Source organism: Prionailurus viverrinus, chromosome B4, assembly GCF_022837055.1.
Source record: "Prionailurus viverrinus isolate Anna chromosome B4, UM_Priviv_1.0, whole genome shotgun sequence".
NCBI classification, from domain to species: domain Eukaryota; kingdom Metazoa; phylum Chordata; class Mammalia; order Carnivora; family Felidae; genus Prionailurus; species Prionailurus viverrinus.
The window spans coordinates 70,569,348-70,579,904 of NC_062567.1; the positions used below are offsets into that span (position 1 = coordinate 70,569,348).

Below are 10,557 nucleotides of genomic sequence, written 5' to 3' on the forward strand. Positions count from 1 at the left end.
AAAGGCCTCCAACATGCCAAACAGGTTGACTAAATGTCAGGTATCCTTGCTTTTAAGTAGATTACATTAACTTGGTGTGATGATCCTAAATTCTAACTGGCAATTTTATGTTTCTTTGAATAACAAAAATAGGAAATAAATTCATATATTAAGGTTGTAGTCAAAACCCACTAAACGGTATCCTTAAGATCTAGATATTGTATCTCATATAAATTATATTTCAATTAAAACAAAAGCTTAAAGGGGTGCCTGGGTGGCTCAGTTGGTTAAGCGTCCAACTTCAGCTCAGGTCATGATCTCATGGTTTGTGGGTTCGAGCCCACGTCGGGCTCTGTACTGATAGCTCAGAGCCTGGAGCCTGCTTCAGATTCTGCATCTCCCTCTCTCTCTGCCCCTCCCTTGCTCGCACTCCGTATCTCTTTGTCTCTCAAAAATGAATAAATATTTTTTAAAAATTTAAAAAAAGAAAAGCTTAAAACTGATAGAATCTTTGAAAACCTGTGATCTTTGGACCATGGGGAATAATACAAGTGCCTTTTGGTAGTGAACAGGCTGGGAGCCAGTAAGCAATCTCAAACTGTAGATGTTTTCTCTCTTTCTTACTCAAGACTCACATGTTAACCAAGTGCAAGTGGCCTCAGCCATGCCAGCACTTTGAATCACCACTTCCTCTCCGCCGGTTTCCCTGACTTCCGCCAGTTACTCTCAGCTCCATATCTGGGAAGTGACTTTGTCTATAACCTTGAAATACCACCCCCACCCCCTTTACTGCCAACAGTCTGAACAACTTGCTCCTGTCTTCATCACTCCCCTGAAACCACACTCAAGTGGCAAATTCTGGCTCTACCAATTAGGAGCTGTGGACCCTGGGCAAGTAGGTTTTCTCTTTGCCTCAGTTTCTTCATCTGCAGACGGGAGACGCAGAATACCCACCTCATTAGGTCGTTATAAAGATTCTACGATCGGCGGGGGGGGCCTGGGTGGCTCAGTCAATTGAGCGTCCAACTCTCGGTTTAGGCTCAGGTCATGATCTCACGACTTCATGAGTTCGGGGCCCACATCAGGCTCTGTGCTGAGCGTGCAGAGCCTACTTGGGATTCTCTCTCTCTCTCTCTCTCTCTCTCCCCCTCCCCAGCTCACACTGTCTCTCTCAAAATAAATAAGTAAACTTAAAATTAAAAAAAAAAAAGGAGATTCCACTATCGGGCACATGGGCAGCACATACACCAGTACCTGGCCTGGTGCCTACAGGCTACTGTGACTATGCTTGCTACCACTGCTATGACTTCTAGTCAAGGCAGGTGGCCTTGTCTCAGTCCTCATTTTCCTCAACTCCTTCCACGACAGGGAGCACTGCTTCCTGACCTCCACCAACATGCTCCGGAGCACTGCCTCCAAGCCTCCTTTACCAGCCCCCTCGCTCCTCCCTTATGCGGAAAGAGGGGTAGCTCTTCGGGCACACGCTCCAAATTCTTTCCTTCTTAAGGTTTCAAGCTCGTAGTGTCAGGCTTCATCCCACAGAGGCATCTTTCCGATTTCTTTCCCCAGTCTTTTTCATCTTATAAAACTAGCATTCCTTTGCATTACGCAATAGGATCTCCCTTGTAAATACTACTTGATAATGATCGAGTCACTTAACATGTCACATGTTTCTTCATCTGTAAAATGAGAAGGCTGGAGGGAAAGTGGATCTCTCAAGCTCCTTCCTGCTCAGAAAAATTTCCACAAGTTCTTTGTAGACTCCAGCTGCCCGCTGGACTTCTCCACGTGGATGTTTGCCATTACCTCAAACTCTGCATGCCGAGCTGAACACATCACTGACCTCACGCATCAACTGTCCTATTCCTGTTAAAGATAACGTTCCCTCTCCTCATCACTCAGACTTGGAGTCTGGGTATTACTTTAATGCTGCTGAGTATCTAATCAGTCACCAGCCCCCATCAACATTCTTTCATACGTGCCCCCATCCTCTCTGCCCCTCATTCCTCTCCGCCCACAATCTTAACTTGCAGAGTTCAGTGCCTCTGTGCTACCTGCTGACTCTACCCTCTCCCTGCTGCAGACACACGTTCTGGCCCACTTCTCTTCCCCTCTTGCCAACTGTAACTTCCCAATGTCTGCAGGATGAAGTCTAATCTCTGGACCCTTACAATGCAACACGGATTGCTCATAACAATCTTTTTAATTTTCTCTCCCGTGATGTTCCTCCTGAACTTTCCGTTCCCCACCGCGGATCTAGTTGTACGCAGTCTTCTGCTCTGTTCACACCATTCCTTTGGCCCTGAACATGCTTCCTTTCCCCTTCCCGTGAAGCCCATGCTTACTTAAGGACAACATTTCTTTCAAAGCCCAGCTTGTTGACTTTCATGCTTTTTTTTTTTCTTTTTAATTTCAAACCAACCTTCTCTGTGATATCTTTTTCCCATGACCAACCCACGACAGATTGTTTACCTGTGATGAATTCTTTCAGGACTTTTGTATAGATTACTCATTGGCTTACACAAGGATTCTTATATATCTTAATAGTCTCCTTGCATTCTATCATCCTTCCTAATTATAATCTCAACCCCTTGAGGCAGGGACCATAAACCTCACAGCTCCCTAGCACATGGTAGCAGCAAATATGTTAACAATAATAATGATAACTAAATTTAAAAAGCAAGCTATGATCATCTGTCTGCAGATAATGTATCAGTGCTCCCCACAAACACACTTTCTCAGGAAAACAAAATAACAGGTTGACCCCTGTGCATCCTACCTTGTTCACAGTATCCCAACCCTGGCTCTCACGGCTCCCAGAATTCCTCTTCTGTTCTGGTTCCTATATGCTCTTTCAAATGTCTGTTATCAAAATGCCCAGCCTATGATGTCCGGGAATTAACCTAATCCACATTCAGATGTTTTGAAACTACTGTGATTTCTCTAAGACAGAAAATACTGATAAACTTCAGAAGTCAATGAAGTCTCTGTATTTAACTGTAACACTGGATTTAAGAGGACAAACTGTATGTTACATTAAGAAAAATCCACTTGAAACTTAATTTAATGAGAACAGCGAGTGTATCTGAGCAGTGTGTATACCACAAAATTAAAAATCTTCCTCAATGGGTTCCTGGGTGGCTCAGTAGGTTAACATCAGACTCTTGATCTCTGCTCAGGTCATGGAGATCAAGCCCCAAGTGGATTCCATGCTGACAGCACGGAGCCTGCTTGGGATTCTCTCTCCCTCTCTACCCTTCCTCCACACGTGTATTCTCTCTCTCTCTTAAAACAAATAAATAAACATTAAAAAAAATCTTCCTCATCTACTGAAAATTCATAGATGTAAGTAATTCCTAAAAACACAGAGTTGAAAGCAACCTGCAATAGTTCAGCCTTTGAGAAAATTCTCTTTCTTTGCACATGTATATTTTTGCTTTAATGATATTTTTGATTATGGTTGAACTAAAAACACTGGATGGGATTTTCTTTGTTATTAAGGCTTAGCTAAGCTATGACAGCTAGCTCCCAACAAAAATACTCAAGAAATAATAGAAATAAGGAGAATTTTAAAGCATCACAAAGTGGTACATGTAAAAAGGATCATTTGTAAAAGAAAAAAAAATTTACAAATATGCCTTTACATGAAAATAGAAAATGGAAAACACACTATACCCTAATACCAAATGATATAATAATCCTTGGACAAGTTTTTCTTCCCTCTAGGCCTGTTTTCTCACTTTAAAATAGGAAGATCACATTAACTGATGCTCTCTCAAAGATATCCTCCAGTTTTAAAACCCCCTGGATTTATGATTCTATAATGTTTCTTAATGGATCACTTTCAGAGATAAGAAATGGGCTTGTGGACAAATCTTCTGAATAGGTGACTTAGGCTAGAAGTTGTCAGTTCTAGACAGAGAGGAATCACCTTGGGAGTTTTTTTTTATTTTTTAAATAACCTAACACACACCAGTTTCTGATTTAATTGGTCTAGGGTGGGATCAAGCATGGATATTTTAAATGCTTCCAGGAGAGTGTAACGTGCAGCCAGTACTAAGGTCTACAGATGCATACCAAGGGTTGCAAATGCAAACAGTGCCCAGGTCCACGAGAAAATGGGCAAGACAGACTGGCATAAGGAACCGGAGAACATGTACCCTATCTAGTTCAGTGGGAATAAGCCAGACCGTCCCTTTTTTTTTTTTTCCCAACAGATGCAGATTTTAAGTGAAAATCTGATGTTTAAATACTGACAACTAATTCCAAACAATTTTAAGAGAAAGTGTAGGTCACACAAAATGTACTCACAGACTTTATTTGGCTTTATAGTCACCAGTGTACAACCTCAACAAAATGAGTCCCATCAATCAAACACAACTTTTTCTCTGCACTCTGTCCTGTCTCTCCTGCTCAGAGCCTCTTCCTCCTATACCTGGGTCAGAACCTATCCCTTTCCTTTTCCTTTCCATTGTCTCTTTCTTTTCCAATCTTCTTCATCACTCCTAAAACAAGGAAACTGAGATCCACACATTTAATCTTTTATGTGTGGCCCTGGCTGTATCACTGGACAGGATTTTGTGCCTGGGAAAATTCAGGTTGTAAATTGTAACCTAAGGCTATGGTCCCATGATGTCAAAACTGGTTGGGTTAGTCAAATCAGGGAAAAAGTCAGTCAAGCTCACAATTCTGCATTACTTAGACTTTATCAAGCAACATACGGAGGTCTTCATTTGATTTCTGACTTTGTTTTGTTTGCTTTAAAATCTAAGCCACTCAGTCAACTCAAGTCAGTTGAGCATCTGACCTTTGATTTGGGCTCAGGTCACGACCCCAGGGTCATGGGATCAAGCTTTGAGTCAAGCTCGCGAGGAGCATGGAGCCTGCTTAAGATTTTGTCTCTCTCCCCTCTGTCCCTCCCCTGCTCGCGCATGCATTCTCTCTCTCTAAAATTAAAAAAAAAAAAAAAATTAATAAAATCTAAGCCACTGTGATTAGAATCATCCTTGGTGTTTTTAAAAAGCTCCTAAGTCTGGGCTCCACCCCAGGTCAACTAAATCTAAAGATCTAGAAATGGAATCTGGGCATTCACTGGTAGCTTTTCAAAGACCCCAAGTAGGTCTAATATGAAACCAGAGTTGAGAATCACTAATCTAACTCATCCCCTAAAGCAGTGGATTAGCAGCACATTTAACTCCAGATAACTGGTCATCTTGGATGACATCTTGAATAGATCTTTTAACTTGTTCAAGGGTTTCCTCAGCAATATTTTCATTGTTATCTTCACAACTCTGCGAGTCAGGGAGCTCAAAAACTATTACTAGCATTGGAGAGATGAGAAAATGAGGCATAAAAACGTTAAATGATTTGCCCACGTGTGCCCAGCTAGTTAATTGGCAAAGACACATTGTAACTTTACTTGAGGCAGAGTTCCTGGATTGTGATCTTGGTGCTTGCTAAATTTCCCCAAAACATAGTGCCTTCCTGATCACCAAATTCCTTCACTCTCAGTAGGTAACCCTAACACATAGGTGGGCACTAGAAAGTCAGTGACTATAATGTGGTCCGATTTCAGAAATAAGTATAACAACGTTTTTAAAAGCCTCGGTCTAGGGTCAGTGGTCCAAGGTGTCTTTTTCTGAAGTCTATGATGTGATTTTGAAAGTGCTTACTTCTACACGCACCCTTCCCCCACCCCCACATCCCCTCTCAGAGTTTCCATTAAGGTATTATTTTGAGAAAAGCATTTTGAATGATTAACTATGCACACAATTTCAGAGGTAAGGGGAGCTTTGCTGATCAACTTTCCCAGCACCTCTGATAGATGACAAACCGAAAGCCTCTTTTAATTCAATACATACGCAACACTAACATGGTGCCAAGCACTTCATACCCGTTATCTTAACTACATCGTCAGGCTAACTCAATGAGATGGGTACCACTACCACCACCATTGTCATTCTCTTCATTCCCATTTAACAAACAGAAAACAAGGCAGAAACCCTGAAGTTTAGAGATGCTAAACAAGCTGCCCAATATCCCTGGGCGGGTACGTTGGGATCTGGAATTCGTATCTGACTCAAACCCTCTGGCCTCATCCCCTACCTTCCATCACCAGGAGTGACAAAAGTGCAAGAAGTAAAAGATAAATCCTTCGTAAAAAGTAAAAGGAAATGCTAAGAGATGATCAGTGAACACTTATTTGAAAGGGCAGAGAAGTGGTATTTAGGCTAGGCCCTCACAGATCCATAGGATTTTAGTAGGCATTCCAGTCCAGAATCAACACCGATATTGAAGCAGAAAAGCAACAGGAAGAGCATTGGTGGACTGAGAGAAAGAGAGGGAAAGATTCAAGGAGTCAGATCATGGAGAGTCCTGAGTGTCCGGCTAAGGAACTGAGACTGATTTTAGGCAATGGGAACCCCCTGAAGGTTTTTTTTTTTTAATTTTTTTTTAACGTTTTATTTATTTTTGAGACAGAGAGAGACAGAGAATGAACGGGGGAGGGGCAGAGAGAGAGGGAGACACAGAATCGGAAGCAGGCTCCAGGCTCTGAGCCATCAGCCCAGAGCCCGACGCGGGGCTCGAACTCACGGACCACGAGATCGTGACCTGAGCCAAAGTCGGACGCTCAACCGACTGAGCCACCCAGGCGCCCCGAGAACCCCCTGAAGGTTTTTAGAAGCAAAGTCATTAGGAAAGCAAACTGAGTTTTAGAAATACAGATCTCATGGAAATGTGGAGATTGAATTAGGGGAGCAGAGCTTGGTACTGGAAGAGAGCAACCAGAAAGCTGTTAACACCTCATTCATTCCCTGCTTCACTCTTAACCACGTGTCGCACTTCGATGAAGCACTGGTTTCTTCAGGGCACCTCCACATCTGTTTCATGGTCCTCATATCCCAACACACTACTCGAATTGCCCTGTCTAGGTCAGGTGACAGGAACCTGAACTTGGGCAAGTGGGAATGGAGATGAGAAGACAGGTTGGAGAGGCATTTGCAAGGGCCTGGTAACCCAGGGGATAGGGGAGTGGGTAAGAAGTAGGGAGACGGTAAGAAAGAAGGAGAAGCAGGGGAGCCTAGTTGGCTCAGTTAGTTGGGCATCCAACTTCAGCTCAGGTCAAGATCTCACAGTTCGTGAGTTCGAGCCCTGCATCAGGCTCTGTGCTGACAGCTGGGAGCCTGGAGCCTGCTTCAGATTCTGTGTCTCCCGCTCTCTGCCCCTCCCCCACTTAGGCTCTGTCTCTCCCTCTCTCTCAAAAATAAACAAACATTAAAAAACCTTTTTTTTTAAAGAAAGAGAAGCAGAGTTTAAAGAAAAGAAGAAAAAAAAATCTCTCATATTTAAACTTGGGAGAAAAGGGAACAAATGAGATAGAAAAAGGAAGGGATGGTCACCAGTAGCATAAAGAAATGAATGAGGTGGCTAAGGTCTCAATCCAAGAGGCATTTATTAAGCTGCTGCTCTGTGCTGGGCACTAGGGGAACAACAGTGAGTAAGATTGGTTTTTGTCCTCAACTATCACCAGGAGGGAGGAAAATATAAAACTAGAATAACCAGATGCCTGGCCTTCTAGTCTCTGGACAAATGTCACCCTCCCACACAGGCCCCGCTAGAGGGTTATCTATTTCAAGCACCCATCCCTATCATGTGATCCTGTTTTACTTCTTCAATGCGCTAACAAAGATCTGAAATTCATTGTATGTGTGTTTATTGTATGTTTCCCCCACAGAAGCAGGAACTTTATACAGTTACAAATAGTTAAGTCCTCAGTAAGATATATTTATTGAATGTGCTGGGGGGTGGGGAGAGTAAATAAACCTCATCAAGGTTTCAAGACCTCAAATCAAACTAGGCAAGCCTCCTAGATGCCGAGAATTGAAGCCACTCTGAAGAGTAAAACCCGTTTTGAAGTTGGGACCCACAACCGGTCGGTGCCCCAGCTGGACTGTTTCACATAGCTTTCAACCCACCCCGCCTGAGATGTTTAAGAATGAGGCCGGCCGGTCACCTAGCTCAGGTTTTATTTCCGTTGTTCCTCTGACGTCAGAAAAAGCACGAGTTGCCGCACAGTTTCTTCCATCAAGGTGACAATTACAGCCTCGCTGTGCCCCGCAGTCTGCAAACCATACATTTATTTTCTCCTCCCCCTTATGTTAAAAAAAAATTTTTTTTTAAACTTCACTGCAGAGATGTCAAATCCCCATTTGCGTGTAAATAAATACCGTTTCTTAGTGCTGGGGGTCTTTTTCACTCTTAACTACCTAACATCGCCACGGATTCGTCAGAGAAAGTACGTGATCCTGGCGGCTCTAAGGTTTCCACCGGAGAAGCAGTGCTATAAAAACCGGGCCCGCGCCGCAGAGCGAGACACAAAGGACTCTCAACTGTAGCACCACCTTCTCAAGCCCCAGACAGCCTGTGAAAGGCATCCCGAAATGCGGTGACGCTGTGACCGCGAAATTCCTTTTGCCGCCATAGGCTCTTGTACACCCTGATTACAGTTCACCCCAAACCCAGGGGCGGACGATTCCGCAGGGAAGCAGCGCCCGTGCAGCCCCGTAACCTGTGGGGTCGCAGTGGGTGCTGAGCAGTTCGACGCTAGGGAAGCGGATTATGGGGGGGGTGGACGGGCGCCCCAGGGCGTGCATTAGGACCGAGGAGCGCTTTCCTTCCGGCACAGACGCGGCGAGTTCAAAGGCCTTTTGTGGCAACATTTAGGAACGCGAGCGAGGTGCCGGGGACTGGGGGGAGGCGGGAGGAGAGGAGGCGAGGGCAGTCCGCGCCCGGGCCCCGCGCGAGCGGTGGCCTTTTGTTCGCCAGCGGAATCCAGCTCTCAGAACAGCACTTCTCTTTCTCCCATTCTTCATTTAGGAAAGCACCTCTTCGGGGCGGGAAAGGGCAGTGAATCACCGCCGGCATCCTTTAGTAACCTTCCCCCCGCATCCTCCTACTCTAGTCTCCCTACAGAGAGAGGCAGACCTGGAGGAGAGACTGCAAACGTGCTCCTGTTTACTCGCGCTCGGCGGCTTGGTTCCCCGGCGGCGCCCAGGCCTCCAGCCCCAGCCGGACGCACGCATACCCCCGGGGGCATCACCTGCCCTCCTCTGGGCCAAGCGGACGCAGGAAATTCCCTCCAAAAGTCCAGGATTCGAGCACTTCTCGCGTACGCAGCAGCGCCCTCACGCCCGCTATACTCCTCGCCTCCCCCCGCCCAGACCCGCGTGGTCCCTGACCCCTCGTATCGTTTAACTAGATAACTAGATCTGAAGCCACACTCTCCCGCTATGAAAACAGACCCAAAAAGTAAGCCACAGCTCACGCAAAGGTGAAATCAGAGGCCCCTGCGCCTCCTTACGCTGCCGAGTGCGTCTGAAAGAACAGAGGACCTGGACTTTTCCTAAAGGCAAAATCCGAACGCATCCGGTAGAGCCGCACACTCATTCCTTCCATGCCCGCATGGGTGCCTTGTACGTTACCGCCTCCTCTCTCGCATCTAAAACATCCCTTTCCTTCCCGCTGCCGCTCCCTCAAGCTCCCCTAGAAAAGCAAAATCGCCTTACCTCGGGCAATAAAGGGAAAAGTGGCCAAAGGAGACCAGGTGTCCGCCCTTCCGGGATTCCCCCCCGGCCGTGTGATGTCCTTTGTATCAAGGTCTGGCTGTCTCGGCCGGGAAAAGGTGGCCTCCGTCAGCGAGGGCTGGGCGGGGAAGCTTGGCGTGGCGTGGCGGATTTCCGAGGAAGGTGAAGGGCGGAGGTTCCCGGCGACCTTCAGGCAGAGCGGCGTGGCCACCCCAGCCCGCGCTCTCTGGCTCTCCTCCTCCTTTCTGGGCCGATTGCATCAGAGCCTCCCCCCACCGCCAACCCCCACCCACACTCTGCTCGCCAGCCTCGCACTTACATCCACACGCTAGGGCGCGAAGAGTCTCGAATCGCAGTCATTCTCCTACTGGGGGGCGCGTCGCCTTTGCGCATCCATGGCTCGTGATGGTTTAAAGGGGGAAAGTCAGGCCATTCCTCCGCATCCCGCGTCCCGCCGCCTCCCCTTCCGCGCGCCCGCTCTTTAACCAAAGCTGCGTGTCACTGAGCGGTGCCCGTCACATGGTGTCTCCGCTGGCGGCCGCGCCTGGCGACCTCCCTCTTGCCGCTCTCAGAGGATGCAGCGACTGCGACTGGCGGAGACCGAGCATCGGGGAAGGGGCGAGGGAGGGGTTGCGGGGCGTGCGTGTGCCGGGCGCACTGACGGCGGCACCGGGAGCGGAGGCGGCGTGCAGCCTGGACACCTGCCCCACGCCCCCCCTGGGGCCTGGCAGCGGGCCCAGAACCCGGCTGCGGGGCGGGCTGGAGACCCGGAGCCCTTGGGAATGGAAGTGGGGGCGGCTAAGAGGGCGCCGGCGGAGGAGGGCTGTGTTAGGGGGCCGCATTTCGGGGTACGCCAGAGAGCAGATGGGCCGAGGGAGCCAGGGGAGTTGCATTGTGGGAAGGGCGCAGCGTGAGGATGGCCGCGGGAGTGGCTGGTCCGCGCGCAGCCCTGCAGGCGGCTGGCAGCGTCTGGAGCTGCGGGTGGCGATGGAGC

At 47.5% G+C, this 10,557-nt stretch overlaps 1 protein-coding gene across 2 annotated transcripts in view; it reads right to left on the bottom strand.

Moving 5' to 3' along the window:
- The window catches only part of SLC38A1 (solute carrier family 38 member 1), a 68,868-nt gene extending 59,028 nt beyond the window's left edge, over positions 1-9,840 (bottom strand). The window contains exon 1 of one of the 2 annotated variants that reach the window (XM_047868014.1): positions 9,546-9,840. The gene's annotated coding sequence lies outside the window, so the exon portion shown is untranslated. The remainder of the gene's footprint in view (positions 1-9,545) is intronic. The other variant, XM_047868013.1, reaches the window with a different exon arrangement.
- Between the last annotated feature and the right edge of the window lie 717 nt (positions 9,841-10,557).